Here is a 16,236-nt window from a genome sequence, read left to right as displayed (position 1 = left end):
CCTGTTCATTTTTGGAGGACCCTCTAGCACTGCTTTATTTCTTATACAGAATAGCTGCTGCAATTTAATAGGCAGAAGGGATCCATGCTCATTTCTCTTCCACATTTCCTTTACTCACGCTTTTTTCCCTCCCTATCACTTCAACAATGACCAAGGTAGGTGATAGACAATGGCAAGTCCCAAAAAATAACCACGAAGTGGTGACTCCTTGACTTCATCACATCTTCCTTACTGAATGGTATTCTTCTCTCATATAGGTGGGAAGGTGTGCATCAGTACTGCTGCCTGGCCAGAGTATTGCTGGGAAATGTACTTTGGTTGAGGGGCAAAGTCCCCCAACAAAGAACTGGAATTGGAGGAACTTAAGACCTCTGGAGTGCTGTGATTCATGAAAAATTCACTGCCACTGAAAGCTCCACTCTCTGTTGCAAAAGAGTTTGATGTAAAACTTTTCAGCTGACTCCAGTTAGGACAAATGTAGAGCTCTCTCTATACTATCTTGAGGCTTGGAAGGCAACCTAGTTGTTGTCCTATGTCTCCTGTAGCAGTAAATGTATGTAGCAGAAGAGCTGGAATGCATGGAGCCTGCAGTTGGTGATGGCATGGTTGAGAGTCTCTGGGTAAGGATTAAGGGATGGACAATTAAAATGCATGTCATCATGGGAGTGTGCTATAGGCCACCCAACCAGGAAGACTAAACTGACGAGTTATTCTTTGAGGAACGGAGAGATGCCTCCAAGTCATCTGCCCTTGCCTTATTTCCAATTCTGCCATTGCATTGGGCATGCCACTTGTTTGGTTCAAGTGATATTTTTCACTGAGATGGATTAAAACATTCAAATACCTTTAAGCTGAGATGCCTCTAAATGAAATGCTGTAATAATTACTGAGAAGATATAATGTAAAAAGCAATTTTCCCAGTTTCGAAGTAAGAGTTGCTGCATGGACAGCCTCAGCTGGAAGGTCACCACAAGCCTCCATAGCTGCTTTGGTTAGTTTTAACTGCATATACATCAGTCTTTATTTCAGCAGAATCTGTGCCTTTCAGTCCTCAGGATTTCCGGAGTCAGTAGGCACCTTATACTTGTCTGTCTCCACTGTTTTCTACCTGATTACTGGAATATGGGTAATATTTAGAGGAGATGACACATAAACCCTGTGGCTACTTTCATTATTCTGTTGAAGGGAGGGAAATAATCAAAGAGCTGTAGCAGGAAAACAAATGGCCAAATAGCTGTTGAACCTGGAAGTTTCAACTCACTGGAGCTCAGCTTATTACAGGCCATATGCCTGAGTGGCTCCTCTCACATAGTGCTTCGCCCAGCTATGGAAACAAGTGTGAAAGCGCCTGTGGTTCATCAGGACTGATTTGCTATAACTGTGTGCAACTGCTGAGAGCACAGAAAATAAGAACCTGAAGAGGCTATGGGGCTAAGAGTAGAATCTTTTACAAAATATAAAAATAGTATTCAAATTTCCCAAGTATTTGTATAAGATGTTAACAGGCAATAATAATTTGTTTTCCAAGCTCACAGATGATACTCTTCTTTTACTACATGGGCTATATTCATAAATGATGCAACTTAACATCAGTAAGGAAGCAAATTGATACACTCTTCTACTGTATTTTTAAATATCATGGAGTGGAATTAATAGTTACTCTTGACAGATATCACTAGCTTACATCCCTTCAGCTATGTGTGATGTTTGCAGGACTTGCTGTGTTAATGAGTGACTAAGCACATGATTCTGCCTCTGAATGATGGATGTGTTAAGAAGGCTGAATGGCAGAGCTGGCAGAATAAGAAGAACAGAAAGAGTGGAAGAAGCCTGTATTTTACCTGGCATTTCAGTTGTCTTTGCCTGTCAGATCTCCTCCCAAGAGTGCTGAAGGCTCAGGCCACAGCTAGCCATTTCATATGGGTGTTAGGAAATCTTAATTATCAAACACAGGCAGGTGATCATCAGCAAACACGAGCTTGCTCTACAGCTGCCATTCTCCCCATGCTCTCTGAGGAATACTTCTTTACTCATACGTTTTAGCTGCTTAATCATAGAATCATAGAATCATAGAATAGTTAGAGCTGGAAGGGATCTTAAAAATCATCTAGTTCCAACCCCCCTGCCATGATCCCACTAGATCAGGCTTCCCAAGGCCCCATCCAACCTGGCCTTGAACACCTCCAGGGATGGGGCATGCAGAACTTCCCTGAGCAACCTGTTCCAGCACTTCACCACTCTCCTGGTGAAGAAATTCCTCCTTATATCAAGCCTAAATCTGCCCCTCTCCAGTTTGTACCCACTCCCCCTTGTTCTCTCACCACAAGCCTTTATGAACAGTCCCTCCCCAGCTTTCTCGTAGGCCCCTTTCAGGTACTGGAAGTTTGCTATAGGATCTCCTCAGAACCTTCTCTTCTCCAGGCTGAACAAGCCCAACTCTCTCAGCCTGTCTTCATATCGGAGGTGCTCCAGCCTTCTGATCATCTTTGTAGCCCTCCTCTGGACCCATTCCAGCAGTTCCATATCCTTCTTATGTTGAGAATTCCAGAACTGGACACCATACTCCAGATGAGGTCTCACAAGAGAGGAAGAGAGGGGCAGAATTACCTCCCTCGACCTGCTGTCCATGCTACTTTTGATACAGCCTAGGATATGGTTGGCCTTCTGGGCTGCAAGCACTTCTTGCCGGCTCATGTCAAGCTTGTCATCAACCAGCACCCCCAAGTCCTTCTCCGCAGGGCAGCTCTCTATCACATCATCCCCCATCCTGTATTGAAACCAGAGTTTGCCCCGACCAAGGCATAGGACCTTGCACGTGGCCTTGTTGAACCCCATGAGGTTCTCACAGGCCCACTTCTCCAGCCTGTCCAGGTCCCTCTGGATGACATCCCATGCTTCCAGTGTGGCAACTGCACCACTCAGCTTGGCGTCATCTGCAAACTTGCTCAGGCTGCACTCAATCTCACTGTTAATATCATTGATGAAGATATTAAACAGCACCGGTCCCAGCACAGACCCTTGAGGGACACCACGAGTAGCAGATCTCTCTCTGGAGTTTGAGCCATTGACCACTACTCTTTGAATACAACCATCTAACGAGTTTCTTATCCACCATACTGTCCACCCGTCAAATCCATATCTCTCCAATTTAAAGAGAAGGATGTTGTGAGGGACCGTGTCAAGACTTTACAGAAGTCTAGATAGATCACATCTGTCAGTTTACCTGTGTCCACTGCTGCAGTGGACATCATAGAAAGTCACTAAGTTGGTCATACAGGATTTGCCCCTGGTAAAGCTGTGCTTTAACATTGCTTCTAGAAGGATTTGTTCTATGATCTTCCCAGGCACAGAGGTGAAGTTGACAGGTCTGTAGTTCCCAGTGTCGTCTTTTCTACCCTTTTTAAAAATGGGCACAATGACACCCTTCTTCCAGTCACCACAGACTTTTCCTGGTTTCCATGACTTTTCAAATATCATGAAGAGTGGCTTGGCAACCACATCTGCCAATTCCCTCAGGACTGTGAGATGCATCTCATCAGATACCATAGACTTATAAATGTTCAGGTTTCTTAATGACTTATTCTGAAAGACATCTTCTTGCTAAAGTGGCTTTACTAATTCAGGAGAAGTATTCTTCTTCCAAAGCATAAGACATGCACATTCAGTTATTCTGGAAGAGGTACTCCACTCTAAGTTCATACCACATTCTTAGTCCAAAAGTTTTTCCCTAAAGAAGACAATGCATCTTTTCTCATCATTTCTTCTGTATTTTCAGGGCCAGGTTGTAGAGCTCTGTGGCCTTTTTCCCCTCTAGACTGGGGTTATGTCATCTGTCTAGCAGGTCTTTGCACACATAGTTGACAACACTATCCTTAATTTGGTACAGCTACATCAGTCCACTCACGTTTCACAAAAAGGATGATGACAAGCTCTATTTCATTTATGCCCCTCTCCCCCCAGTATGAGAGACTTCTGTCCTACTTTTGAAACCTTTCACCTTTATTTTCTACTTTGTTGACCTTTTACCTCCCCTTTTATATTGTCCACTTGAAAGTTTGTTTACTTGGGTTGTGTCTTGCCTAACTTTCCCAGCATGGAAGGATGTACTTTATAACTTAAATGAGCTGTGCTGACAGCTTTGGTCTGTCTCTGTTTTGGTTTGAAAAGCTGTTACATGAAATGCTAGGAAGGTTTTTAGACACAGTACGGGTAGGCATACACTGTAGGCAGATATTACTAATCCCTCAGTGCCAGCTGCTGTCCTCCTCCATGTTAGTTCCGATGTAAAAAGGATTGTGTGACATTGTTTTCACCTGCACAGGATGGTTTTAACAGCCTTTCTTTCCTTGTAACAATAAGCAAAACTAAACAGGGAAAACCTGTTTCTTAGAAACTAAAAAAAAATTGTCTTGCCATTTTTATTTAACTTGGCCATTCCTTGCCTTCGTGTTACTTAAGAGTCCATTAATTATCCCACTGTCTCTGAACGTGGCTTCAAAGAACAGGGTGACTACTTTTTTCAACAAAATTGCAGATTTACAATTTTCCAGCTCAGTGAATTGCTGATGTTTAAATATATTTAAAGGTCAGTTTCAGGCTGTTCTGCCTCCCTCCACATCATTTTACTGTGAAGGGGGTCCTAGAGGGGTGAATGAGGAAAGAAAGAAAAAGATAATGGAGAAGAAAAAAAAAAAGGGCAAGATATGGGCAAGAAGATATGCCAGAGAAATCCTTCTAAAATAGAAGGGACTAGACTCTCAGAAGGCACCTAAGATTCAGAGGTGGCCCTTGCTACTTCCTCGACTTTCCTTTTGCGCCCAAGTAGAAACAATGGTTACCAGGACCACAGATAGGGTCTGTCCTGAGACGTATGACTGTGAGGTGAGGATCAAGCTGTTCTATCTGCCTGCATCTTTGCCCAATGACTTGCCGAGGGAATAAGAAGAAAACAAGATACTAACTGCACTGTGCCTCAAATGCAGGTAGGTGTGATACATCCATGCAGAAGGTGCAGGATGAGTCATGCTTCCTGTCAGCTTTGCTTTGTTGGTAGGGGGAAAGATGAGCCCACACAGGATTTTCCTGCAGTTGTCTGCAATTAGAAATTTGTTTTCTTCATCTGTAAAATTGTATGTTTTTCTGGCAGCAGGGAAGACAGGAAGAAAAAAAGTAGGAAACAATTTAAAGTGAGTGAACAGAGGAAATTAATGGTGATCTAAATAAAAACTATCAGAAGGAAGAAGGATGTGGGGTGTTGACAAAGGCAGAGCTGGGGCTGCATTTTTGTATCTGTAGGTTTTGATCTTGAAGTATAAAAAAGCAACCTCTTGTGGCTGCCTTCCTCAAGTATGAAAAACAGCCTTTGTTACAGACACAAAATAATAAAGCATCCAGTTCCTAGAACTCAGTCTCTTGTCTCAGTGCTTATGGTAGTATTCATGCTCCTGAGGACACTTGGTGACTGCTGCTGTTGGACACTGTTGGTGGAGGAAGAAGCACCATAATCTCTTGCTAACAGTTTAGCTGAGTCCCAGGAGATCGATTTAGTGGTGAGAAAGGACTTTGGATACATGGATTATCTACAGAGAACAGTGCCTGGTTGTGCCTGGTTTTACACATAGGTGGACCATGCCAGGCACGCACCTCCTGCCTGACTATGCTGCTAGGGATAGCAAGGCTGTATCCAGCACAAACTCCCTGCCAGAAAGTCTTTCCACCTGTTTTGTTAAAAGGGCTGCAGAGACAGGAGTAAAGTCTAGAGTCCCTTCCTGATTTTCTTTGATTCACTCTTTTTTAAACAAAGCTTCTGTAATAACAGCCAGGAGGGTTTCAAGGTTCTTCTCTTCCTTCCTAGGAGACATTACTAGAAGCTCACCCTGGCTTCCAGGTTACAAGTGTTGAATTCTGCTGCATGTGGGGCTGAACAAGGAGACATCCATTTCCCCTGGGCAAAGTTTTCCAAGGGCCTCAGAGGGAAGTCCTACTGCTGAAGTAGCGTCCTTCCCTTTCCTCTTTTCCCATCCTTGTCCTTCTTCCTAGCACACAACACTGCACTCACAGAAGTCTATTCAAGCCTCTACTAAGTGGTACTGGATGAAGATTGAGGTCTGCTAAGCTTGTGTCTGGGTCTTGGGAAAACTGGATGCAAGTCTTTCTTGGAGTGCAAACTTTCTATAAGATGCTGGCATTTAGAGTGGAAATTATGTCACCTCACCACCGATAACAGGTCTGTACATCTGATATGATCACTTCTGTCTTCCTCTAGAAGCTGGAAGTCAAGACAAATGGACTTGTCAAGACTGCAGTGCATCAGATGTACTGTATTTCTCTCTTAGGACAAGATAAATACTTCCCAGAGGGAACTGTTTCTTCCTGGCCACCTCAGGGTGTCCATGTTTGTGGTGGGCACCCCTTTTATGGATAACTGCCTTAAGCCAAATAAATTGTACCTGCAACCCATCCTGGGTTTTAGTTTGCTTTATATAATGTGAGGGTGGCACAGTCATTTTCCTTCTGCAGAGATATGGTGAAGCTTAAATCCATTAATGCTTGTGTGGCATCTGCATGGGGATATGAGAACAGCAGGGGAATGCCTATCAAATTGTGAACATGATGAGGTGCTCTCCCAAAGGTTCAGGGAGGAGTTCCTCTGGCTGAGGCACCTTGATTCTACACCATGTTCATGAGTAACCCAGGGAGTCACCTCTGTGTCATGAAGTATATGGTTTGTTGCGGCAAAGGCAACACTAGAACCTCAGTCTTTCTGGATGATGAAGTTCTTCATGAGAAATCCAAGCTATATGTTTGCAGAAAGGAGAGATACTGTGAAATTATTGTCAGGGGAGATGATGAAAATGGAACTTGACATAAAATGTTATTTTGATTGATTTTATTGAAATTACCTCACTTCCATTACATTTATCTGTACCATACAAACAAAAAAGCTGGAGTTCAAATGAAGTTATATATAATTTTAGTTTGTGTTATAAGTAAGAGGTTTAAGTTTTTCAAAAAAGCACTGTTTTTACTGAAAATATTTTTTTTTAAAAAAAACACATTCCTTATCCCAATACAAGGAAGCTGTACTGAAATGATCTTTTTCTTTCACATGACACTTTAAGAAATTAGTTATGCTACTTGCCTTGGTGGGATAGTTAATCCAAATAACTGAACATGTCTCTGTGAATATTATATTTTTCTCTAAAACCTTGTTCATGAAAGTCATCCTGTTGACCATATTCTTCATTATTAAGATTCTAGACTTAATTTTGAAATTTTTGATCAGTCACAGTTCACTATTCTCACATTCTTGGTATCAACATGGCAATAAATAGTTGTTTACAAGGCACAAAAATGTATCCCAGAAATTAACACAAGGCTGGGGCTCTGTTAATGTTTGCCTACATCTCTGTGGAAAAAATTACATCATTATGAAAACTTGCCTTAAGATAAAGAAAACTTCTTGAAACTTGCTGATACAAAGCAGATTTATTTCTTCAATCCATTTTAGTGCATTTACCAAGTTCACGAATGAGTATGCACTGCTGACAGTTCAAGTGGATTTGAAAGAATATTTTCCCTCTCTCCCTCTTCCACAGGCACACATACACACATGCATGCATTTGTGCACACATTCAAGTGCAAGTACGAGTTCACAGAAATTCCATCATGCATTTTAACACCAGTGTCAGACTTTGCAACTCACAGGATTTTTGGGTTTTTTTGTTTTAAGAGGTTAGAACTTTGACTAACTTTAGAGGGCATATGAAGAATGTGAAGCACAACAAAGCATGCTAAAGACAAGAGAACAGATGAATGTATATCACCAGCTAATTGCCATGTGCACCATACAGCTGCAAATGAAACACAGCAAGAGATGAAAAAACATGAACAGATTACATTACATAGGATTATAGTCATAGTCTGAGAACAAAACTGGAAATTCAGATCTCAAAAATACCCCAAAACCAGTTGAAAGTCCTAGGGAGTTTTAACAATATTGTAGCTGGAAGGGTCTTCCAGTAATACTTTTCAATGGCAAAGTTGCACCTCCCTCAGGCTGAAAACAGAGACTTCTGCTTGCTTTCACAACTCAAACTAGCAGCAGCGATAAGTGTTTTCCTCCTACAGGATCCCCCACATTTTTCATACAGAATCACAGAATAACCAGGTTGGAAGAGACCCACCGGATCATCGAGTCCAACCATTCCTATCAAACACTAAACCATATCCCTAAGCACCTCGTCCACCCGTGCCTTAAACACCTCCAGGGAAGGTGACTCAACCACCTCCCTGGGCAGCCTGTTCCAGTGCTCAATGACCCTTTCTGTAAAGAATTTTTTCCTAACGTCTAGCCTAAACCTCCCCTGTCGGAGCTTGAGGCCATTCCCTCTTGTCCTGTCCCCTGTCACTTGGGAGAAGAGGCCAGCACCCTCATCTCTACAACGTCCTTTCAGGTAGTTGTAGAGAGCAATGAGGTCTCCCCTCAGCCTCCTCTTCTCCAGGCTAAACAACCCCAGCTCTCTCAGCCGCTCCTCATAAGGCCTGTCCTCCAGCCCCTTCACCAGCTTTGTTGCTCTTCTCTGGACTCGCTCCAGAGCCTCAACATCCTTCTTGTGGTGAGGGGCCCACAACTGAACACAGGATTCGAGGAGCGGTCTCACCAGTGACGAGTACAGAGGGAGAATAACCTCCCTGGACCTGCTGGTCACGCCGTTTCTGATAGAAGCCAAGATGCCATTGGCCTTCTTGGCCACCTGGGCACACTGCAGGCTCATATTCAGTCGGCTGTCAACCAACACCCCCAGGTCCCTCTCCTCCAGGCAGCTTTCTAGACAGACTTCTCCTAGTCTGTAGCACTGCATAGGGTTGTTGTGCCCCAAGTGCAGGACCCGGCACTTGGCCTTGTTAAACCTCATGCCATTGGACTCTGCCCAGCGGTCCAGCCTGTTCAGATCCCTTTGCAGAACCTCCCTACCCTCCAGCAGATCGACACTTCCACCCAGCTTAGTGTCGTCCGCAAACTTGCTAAGGGTGCACTCAATGCCTTCATCCAGGTCATTGATGAAGACATTGAACAGGGCTGGACCCACCACTGAGCCCTGGGAAACCCCACTTGTCACTGGCCTCCAGCTGGATTTCACACCATTTACCACCACTCTCTGGGCCCGGCCATCCAACCAGTTTTCCACCCAGGAGAGTGTGCGCCTGTCCAGGCCAGAGGCTGACAGCTTCTCAAGCAGAATGTTGTGAGAAACTGTGTCAAAGGCTTTGCTGAAGTCCAGGAAGATACATCCACAGCCTTTCCCTCATCCAGCAGCCGAGTCACTTTGTCACACTCTTTCCAGCTTCCTACAGCCTGTGGAATCCAATTCTCAAACCTTCAGACAATCGAGTGCCATCCAAACAAGGCTGCATCTTGCTCAGTTAAAGAGATTTTTTGTTTGTTTTATTTAAATTATGAGTGAAGCCCTACTGTAATCTGACTTCATGCAGAGGTGAGATGTATATGTCCTCAGATGAAGTGAAGAATATCACTAGGGAGGAATGTTAGTACACAAAGAAACTAAAGGAATACTCACCAATTTCCTCACAAGTGCAGGCTGCTCTGTGATGTGCTTGTATGGAAAAGTGGGCCAAATCTCCCAATATGAGAGGACAGCATGGAGGCTCTTTTAAGGGATTTTTCAGGTTAACTATTCCTGCGTGACTTTTTGAGAGTGACTAGTGTTGTGTATGGTTGTCAGAGAGACACAATTATTTTTTCATTTTTGTTAAATATATAATTTACAATAGTGCTAGTATTTTGTGTGCTCTTTAGGATGCCTCGTTCCCCATGGCTGACAAAGGTTATTTGTCAAAAATGTGGCTAATTAAGCCATTTCCAGTCCCCCAGCATCCTTGCACATACATACAACACAACATACTGTCTTTCCAAATAGAGAAAATATTTATCCTAAAAAATGAGCTCTAGGTTGCTTTGAAGAATGAAGAAGCCTGTTGTCCTGTAGCCTTACTGAGATACATGTACTGTTTCTGGCATGTTGTATATTATTATATCTTTTTCAGAAACACAGACACCTTATAAATAAAGAGTATCAGAGGGACAAATAACCTTTCAGTTCGCAAGATTACTCTTACATTGAAAATACATTTGCCCCTACTAGAAGCAGGAAGCAAGACTAACTGAACAGCATATCTTTTAAAGCATACTCAAAATAGCAGCATCAAATATAAACATCTCTTTTTCTTTTTTTTTTTTTTTAGTCTCCTAAAGCTGTTAGCACAGTCCTTTTTCACAATGCAACTTCATGTGGCCTCAGCACAGACTTGCTTAGTTTACACTCAGCGACCAGGCTTTGAGTAAAAAGTATGCTCCTCTGCATGGGCTGGTTAGTGCTCATAGTGTCTGAGCACTCAGGCTCCCCATCAGGATGCAATCATGCTGGATGTCTACACCACAGCCTACAAATGATCTCTTTGCTGCTGGGACACTAGTCGTATAATGAGATGCCATTGAAGGTGACTATGGATGGCAGAACTGTCTCTAAGTACCAGCCAGTGAGCCATAACAGCTTACAAGCTGATATATACATTGTATACAGCAGAAGAGAACAACAGGTTCTATGAATTCCTCATAAGGCTTCAGAACAGTTGATACTATCTTGGAAGTATGTTTAGGGCAACCAATATTTTAATCAGTCTCCAATCAGTGGAGGAAGCAGCTGCTGGATTCAGACTTAGTGAATGATAGTGAAGGGAATCCTCAAGGGATCAGACAAAATTACTGCTAATTTCTAATCATATTATAAATATAATACAGTAATATAAATATATTTACATATATTAAGTAACATAAAATATTAAATTACATTTCCCAGCTATCACACATATAATTTTTAAAGAAATTTAGGGATGTGAACCAAAAATGTGAGCCTGTTTATTTTTTTTATTTTTTTCCCCCAGTGCAAAAGTGTACTGCAGGTAGCACTCTGATGGCTACAAGTTAATTTTTTTTAGTCTCTCCAGTAAGAAGGCAGTTTCATTGCAGTTATGTCTTGTGCAGACAAGGTCGTTGTAAAAACCTTCACTCATTCATGTTAGTCACAGAACTTATAACTGCATTACTGGAAGACTGAACAGAGGCAGATTGCTGATATTTTTTGTGTAATGCTATCTCCTCTTCATATTTATTGCAAAATCAGACAAGGTCTTATCAGTGTTGCATAGAGATTTGTTAATAACATGCAAAATAATTTTCCTTCTGGGAGATTCGGGGTTTAGATAATTTGAATTTCTCTTTTAGATTTTAGTTTTCTTGGAACTTATTACATATTTCCCTGTAATTGTTAACACCTCTCATTCTAGCATGCCAATTATCTCTTCTCCTTTTACCACACCGAACTTCTTAATTTTTTTGAACAACTTTGTAAAGATTTATATTTTTCCCCTCTCACCATGTGGGTTAAAGTTATGTTTATATTTTCTCTCTTTATTTTCTTTTTCATGTTGCTAAGCAAAGGCAGGAATTTGATGAACGCTGACTCCATTTGATAGAAGAAAAGCTGACTGAGCCTAATTCAACTGGTCTGTGAAGCTGAAGGGGACTTCCTCCACTGGAATGCTCATATTTTCATTCACTCTCACTCTCACAAAATGGCAAAGTGGTCAAAATGGAGAAGAGGATAAAGATAATCTGTGGAGGCAGTTCAGATGCATCATAGGCTTGAGAGGTGGGCCTGTGTTAACCTTATAAAGTTCAACAAAGCCAAGTGCAAAGCCTTGTACCTGGATGAGGGCAATCCCAAGCACAATTACAGGCTGAGCAGAGAACGGATTGAGGGCAGCCCTGAAGAGAAGGACTTGGTGGTGCTGGAGAATGAGAAGCTAAACATGAGCTGGCAATGTGCACCTGCAGCCCAGAAAGTTAACAATATCCTCTGCTGCATCATAAGTGTGTCCAGCAGGGAGTGGAAGGTGATTTTGCCCCTCTACTCTGCTCTCATAAGACCAAACCTGGAGTATTGCATCCAGGTCTGGAGTCAGCACAGGAAGGACATGGATCTGTTAGAGCGAGAAAATGGAGAAATCATTTCGCTCTGCTGCAGCTGTCCATCACTCTATGGGCACTGGGGAAAGGCAAGGTCAAATTAGCTAGCTTCTTGATGCAGATTAACAGAACAAAAGTAACTAAAATGGATAACTTATACTGTCTCAAAAGTAGTAAAGGAAAGAAGGTGGTTCTTCTGCCTGCTGTAGAGGCAGAGTGATTTTTTAACTACATATATGTCTTTGAGAATCACTCAAAGATGCACAGTTTTGTACAGCTAAATACCCCATAACCTCATTTAGTCAATGTCTTTTTGTGGTTGCATATTCTAAGGCAGAAGCATATGACATTTTGCATGGGGCACAAAATTAAGTTAACCAAGAGTGGCCCGTGTGTCTGTTCTGTTTTCTTAGGGGTAAGCTTGTTGGCCTTATAGATGGGAGAAATGAGACCTCCTGGGCATACTGGACCTCTCAGTCTCTGGAAACAGGAAAAAAACCAAAACACCACGCATGTATACAGAATCGATCAGGTCAGAAAGGAAGTGTCTCCTGTTAAGTACTTCAGTGCAATAAAAGCTGAAATGATGACCGTGTGATGTGTAGCAAGTGTTTGCTGAACTGTTCTGGTCATGATTTGGGAGGCTCCAGCATCTGCCAACATACATCTGTCACTTGCCTCATAAAAAAGTCCCTTGATGAAGTCCCTTCTTCATGCAAAGTAGATTGGAGGCAAGAACACACATGCTTTTTCCTTCTTTCTGTATTTTAAATTTGACCTCTTGTCTGCTGCTTGGGTTTATTTGTATACACTGGTGCATCGGAAAAGCGCTTGGCTATGTTAAGTACTGTACTTTGATTTTAGTGGTTTATGCAGCATTCACAAAGCATGAATAAAATACATTTTAAAAATGCTGTAAATTGACCTTACATCTATATTCATGCACGTTTTAGTTGCCAAGAAAAGAGCAGTTTGGCTAAAGTATCCAACCAAATCTGTTTTGTGAGTCTTCCTTGGCAAGAGCAAAGCAGGCTGCTTTCATGCAGTTCTCCCTTAATCACCATAAAGAGGTTTCAGAGAGATTAATAATAACTAGTGCCGTTGTTACACCCACACACAGTGACTCAGATGCACCAATGAAGCCCAGGGAGAGTCTTTACCTGTGTGGGCCACACAGACACATGCCAATATTTAGTCCAATAAAGTTGTCTTTCCAGCAGCATGAATGATAATCTTGGAGGTAGATGATGACAGGCCCTGTCAAATAAACCCCTATACTGAGGCACAGCCCAATATATAACAGTATCTCACTGGAGCCATATTAAAGGCTGTGGTGGAAACCTTGCTCTCTCTCCTTCTCTCTCAAATATCAGTAATGTTGATTGAAACTAAATAATACAGAGACCCAGCATCACGCTATGCTGCACTGAGAGAGGACTCAGAGAGTAATGAGGGCCTGTTTGGTTTAAATGAATTTTCAGACAGTCTTTTTTGAGCACAGGGCTGAGGCAGCTGGCAGTTAATCAGACATGATGCAGGCAGGAGGTGATCAGACAATGCTGCAGTAGTGGGGGGGCTGAAAGAGCTCTGAGTTGCTTCTGTTGCTGCTCATGATAAAGTCAGGCTTGTGGATAGCCCTGCTGCTACTGACTGACTCTGTGGTAGACACCCACCATTAGTCATCCATAGTTTAAGCTCTTATGGCCTTTTATATAGCTTATATTTTGTAGGGTTTATGTCATTCCATCCCTTCTTTCTGACCTAACAAAGCAGCAATTGTCATTTGACTAATCTCTCTGGGAAGGGGCAGTGCTCAGGAATACACTGGCCAAGAGTATTTAGCCAGATGTAGATTAACAGGGAATAATAATTCAGTGGACATTACAGAGTCAGTTGCACCCAGTAAGTGGAGTTAACTAATTATGAATTGCCTCCTGCCTTTAGCTCATTTGATGGCAAAACTCCCATTGACTTCAATGGCACAGAATCAAGCTTGATATACCCAGTAGACTGTGGAAGCCTTGGACTAGCATGCAGGGCTGAAATGAGCCAACTGTAACATTAGCTATGGAAATAAAAGCCTTCTAACAAGAGTTTCCCAAGGCAGGGTGGAACTAGATGACCTTTAAGGTTCCTTCCAACCTGAATGATTCTATGATTCTATGTTTCTATGATTCTATGATTCTGTGAAGAGAATAAGAGCTAAATTGAGCACAATTAGGAACTGTTGGAGCTCTTCTTCCTACCTGCAGTATGGCAGGAGACCAAGCTCCGAAGGAATTAATTTTGTGGCCAAAACCAATAAGCCAAGAAGCAAAAGCAGGAGAAATTTCTCTCTTTCTGCCCTTTGAGGGCTCTTCCTGTGCAGAAGGGGCACAGAATTGACTTCTGTGGGAGAGTACAATGTTGGCTGGCATACCTAAAGTTTTCTTTGCAGGTTATTTCTCTAACGTCTCAACAGTTAGAGTAATTTTCAGAATAAAAGGCAGAACATCAAACTGGTGCTATCCATCCCAAAGTTGTATTAGCTCACTCCCACAATTTCTGCCATGAGTTAGTCTGCTTCTTCGCATTCATAGTGTTCAACGCTGTTGCTGTCTGCGTTGTATACAGTTAATCAGTGCATTCACAAATTGGCTGGATAAGAGCACTGTTTCTATAACCAGCTTCTTATACGCATGTATATAGCCTAAAATAAACTAGCAACTGATTTGTTATTACAAATTCCAGGCTATTTGCCAGAATAATAGCATTCAATATCTATGACAAAGAGTGCGGGTGTCTGCATTCATGGAATGTGGATGTGCAAAGACACAACTAATATTTTTTTTTCAAATCTTTATATATTTACAGAAATCATCAGTTTCACTTACTTTGCTTGGATGCAAGCTTCTGTTTTTCAAACTCCTGTTTCTCATGCATCTTGTTTGTTCTGCATACTATATCAGAGACCACATCGCAGAGTCCTAAAAAGCCTTTAGTCCCTATGAGACAAATGGCGTGATGCACTATTGTATGCAGAGGCTTCTCTTCAGTAGTAGACTTAAGCTGAAGTTACTTTTCTTCAGCTCTCAAGGCTGTGCAACTCGACAAGAAGAGTTGCAAAATAAGGAACAGAAATAAGAGGATCAGAGAGATTAGTGTAGTCTTGTTTTAACACGCAAGAAAGGAAGAACAAGAAAATCAGCTAAGAAGTTAAAAAAGTGAAAGGGGACAAGGAGGGACAGAAAAAAGGCTAATATGATCAACAGTGTATGAAAGGAAGCATTGCTATTGGCAGTCAGCTAGAAGATTGAGATAATCACATCACCACATCAAAGTCACGTAAGGTAAAAAAAACCCCAGTGCAATATTTATACCTTATGGCAAAGGTCAAGGACATGGCAAGGAAAGTAGAACAACCAGTTGCTAGTCCAAATATTAGAAGGATAATCAAAGACCACAGTGGGACAGCTGGTAGGATTGAGGCATGAAAAGCAGATAGTGTGCACTGTTCAGTGCGCCATGAGGAATAACAGTGATATGGCAGTTTAATAACACAATTGTAAGACAAGTTTAGCTTAAAATTCGCTGTTGGCAAACATTAAAATGTAGTATCACTAAAATGGTGGTAGGGGACTAATTTTCTTTTTTGCTGCATTCACTGATATCATCACTTTATTTTAAGTGAACACTTCTCTGGTAAACACTAGGAAGAATAATTTTGAAACATCTAAGTTATTGGGGCATGAATGATTAAGTTTGCAGCAATAAAAATTGAAATACATTGCATGTGCATTTCCTTCCTCTCCTAATTTCCTTGAACAGTCTATGATGTAACCCACCTTATTCTTCCTTTGTAGTACTCTGAGGATAATTTCCAAAAACTGTAGGTTGTTTGTGAGCAGCTTTTTGTAGGTTTTCAGAAATCAAAATTAAAATCAAACTGGTTTGGATTTAATGTGTTAGTCACTTTGTATTTCTGTGCCCGTACTGGATAATTATGTCTCTAAGAATGAGGCATTTGGCACAAATTTCGAGGATTCCAAATCTGCTATCAGTAATTATTTAAAATATTGACTGGTTTGAAGAACCTTCTTGCCAGGAAAACTTTCTGTCAGAATATTCATGGGAAGAAAACATAACATGGCCTCAAACACTGTTAAAGTATATTTATTTAAAAACCTGGAGAAATCTTTGCCAGTTCT

The 16,236-nt window shown here is 41.7% G+C and overlaps 1 protein-coding gene across 1 annotated transcript in view; it reads left to right on the top strand.

Moving 5' to 3' along the window:
• The window catches only part of PDE10A (phosphodiesterase 10A), a 786,455-nt gene extending 775,614 nt beyond the window's left edge, over positions 1 to 10,841 (top strand). Inside the window, exon 23 of the transcript XR_011337005.1 lies at positions 10,823 to 10,841. The gene's annotated coding sequence lies outside the window, so the exon portion shown is untranslated. The remainder of the gene's footprint in view (positions 1 to 10,822) is intronic.
• The last annotated feature ends 5,395 nt before the right edge of the window (positions 10,842 to 16,236 follow it).

This window comes from Phaenicophaeus curvirostris, chromosome 2 (assembly GCF_032191515.1).
Source record: "Phaenicophaeus curvirostris isolate KB17595 chromosome 2, BPBGC_Pcur_1.0, whole genome shotgun sequence".
Lineage (NCBI taxonomy): Eukaryota > Metazoa > Chordata > Aves > Cuculiformes > Cuculidae > Phaenicophaeus > Phaenicophaeus curvirostris.
This window is presented reverse-complemented; position numbering and strand designations above follow the sequence as displayed.